Below are 2,078 nucleotides of genomic sequence, written 5' to 3'. Positions count from 1 at the left end.
GGTTTTCAGCAGAAAATAAAGGTCACTTAAGTAGCGTCGAATGGCAGACACATGAACCAGCAGGTAACACGGTTAGCACCAGTAAAGCTAGCCTAAGAACCTTAGAAGCTGAGCTAACTAGCAGCAGCTATGTGAGCTCAGGTGTAGAGGTGACTATTGCGAGGTGAAGGGCGATAGAACTGAGTAATGACGATGGTAACTCTGAACTTATAGGGTGAAGGCGGAGCCTGTCACCAGACGTTCAACGTCACCACGTCACCTGTCTAAAGACGTGATTAGAGGTGGCTTCAGCCAGGCGTACGAGGGCCCGCGTGTCCCATATACAACTGTGTGTTGTACTGAGTGAAATGACTGAAAAGCAACCAGATATATTTGCTTCTGTAATATGGTAATGAGCGTTTGTTTTACATGCTCATCTTACAGCTTGGATCAAGTAAATATCTGTCTTTTTTGGGGGGGGGGGCTAATAATTGCCTGGTTCGTGGGCAGCATGGCATCTCAGTGGTTAACACCAATGCTTCACAGCAAGAAGGTCCTGAGTTCGATCCCCGGTTCAGACATGGGGTCTTTCTGTGCAGAGTTTGCATGTTCTGCTCGTGCTTCCATGGATTTTCTTCGGGTACTCCATTTTCCCCACAACACAAAAATGTATACAATAGGTTGCCTTCAGGCCCAGGCCTCCCTTGAAATAGAGATCTGCGATCTCAATGGGATTTGCTTAGTTAAACTATGGTAAAATTAAAAAAATAAAAACCTGTTGCGTGTTTAAATGCATTGTATCTTGGCACAACAATAATGAACTTTGTTCTTTATTGTGTTGTGTTTAGGTACTGGGGAAGCTGCAGGCAGAAAGTACTGAAGTAAAGGTCTGCAGACAGTTTGGGGTGAAAGTGGACGAAATGTTGAGCCAAGTCTTTGTTTCTTTGTGAACGCATCAGAAGAGGTAGGTATTGATGCACTTGTCGTCAAATTTTTGAAAAAGTGCCTTTAAGCTCCTAATGAAGCAATAAAAGAAAACAAATGGAAATTTGTAGATTAATGTCTCTAATGCAGTCATTTTGATTGTGACCTTGTTGTAACTTTGACTGTGTTTGTCATTATAATGAAGTAGCGCACTTTGTGTGCTGCAGCCTTACAGGCATGCTGTTTTTTTTTTTTTTCTGGACTTCATTATACAAATGAACTCTTGGCTACTATACCTTAACATTAACTGTGAAAAATGGCCTGCTGTTGTATGATGAAATTCTTAAATATACATTTGTTCTGCTTTCATACACTTGGTATGCTCTTCTTTCTTTCATCTTTGAATTAGTTTTGATTGCACTAGGAAGGCAGAGGCTAGGGCTGGGCGATTATTTGATCGCTATTATTGATCGAGAAAAGATTCAGGTCGATCACGGTGATCAGCTGTGAGCCTCTTACTCGATCAAACATGGCAGAAATGTGCGCGACAACAGCCAATCAGAATCCACCTTATCCTGCTCCACTTTTGTTTATAAGTTGCTAAGGAAACGCAGACGGAAACGCAGAATTAACCAAAGTAATCCAGAATAAAACGCTGAATCTCAGAGTTCACTTATTTGAGCGAGTTTATGAGGTATTTTGGCCACTGTCACTTCCTGTACCTGTGTTACCTGCTAACAGGCATGCGAGTTGTCCCTCCCAACCCGACACAGAAGAGAGAGAGAGGGAGAGGGTGGGGGTGGGGGGAAGAAAAGTGAGCCGTGATGCGCAGCTCGCTAAAACAAAAGCGTCTTCCAAAAATATGAAGCAGTAGGGTAAGGTTTAGGACAGAACAATGCCCCAGCGGTTCTTCATTTATATCTGGAGAAGAACTTTTCTGTAAGTTTTATCGGCACACGATCGGCTGGACGTGACGTGAAGACCACTTCCTGTCTGAATCTCATCACAAACAGCAGCTAAGACACGCTGCAAACTCCTGAACACTCAGAAGCTGCGAGTTTATCCAAAATTTTGTCCTGTCTGCAGAATCAGATATTCTTTCAGAAAAAATGAAACAGTGTTGTCTGTTTTTTGATAAAGCTCTGTAAACGGGAGGGGGTCATGGGGATGGGGGT

General features: G+C 43.0%; 1 protein-coding gene across 2 annotated transcripts in view; it reads left to right on the top strand.

The window, feature by feature from the left end:
- glceb (glucuronic acid epimerase b) overlaps positions 1–2,078 on the top strand; it is a 59,339-nt gene that overhangs the window by 27,935 nt on the left and 29,326 nt on the right. Inside the window, exon 2 of one of the 2 annotated variants that reach the window (XM_014001554.1) lies at positions 828–943. The exons of the other annotated variant lie outside the window; for it this stretch is intronic. The gene's annotated coding sequence lies outside the window, so the exon portion shown is untranslated. The remainder of the gene's footprint in view (positions 1–827; positions 944–2,078) is intronic. 2 annotated transcript variants of the gene reach the window in all.

Source organism: Austrofundulus limnaeus, unplaced genomic scaffold (assembly GCF_001266775.1).
Source record: "Austrofundulus limnaeus strain Quisiro unplaced genomic scaffold, Austrofundulus_limnaeus-1.0 Scaffold9, whole genome shotgun sequence".
Lineage (NCBI taxonomy): Eukaryota > Metazoa > Chordata > Actinopteri > Cyprinodontiformes > Rivulidae > Austrofundulus > Austrofundulus limnaeus.
Note: the sequence above shows the minus strand (reverse complement) of the source record. Positions and strands in the feature narration are given on the sequence as shown.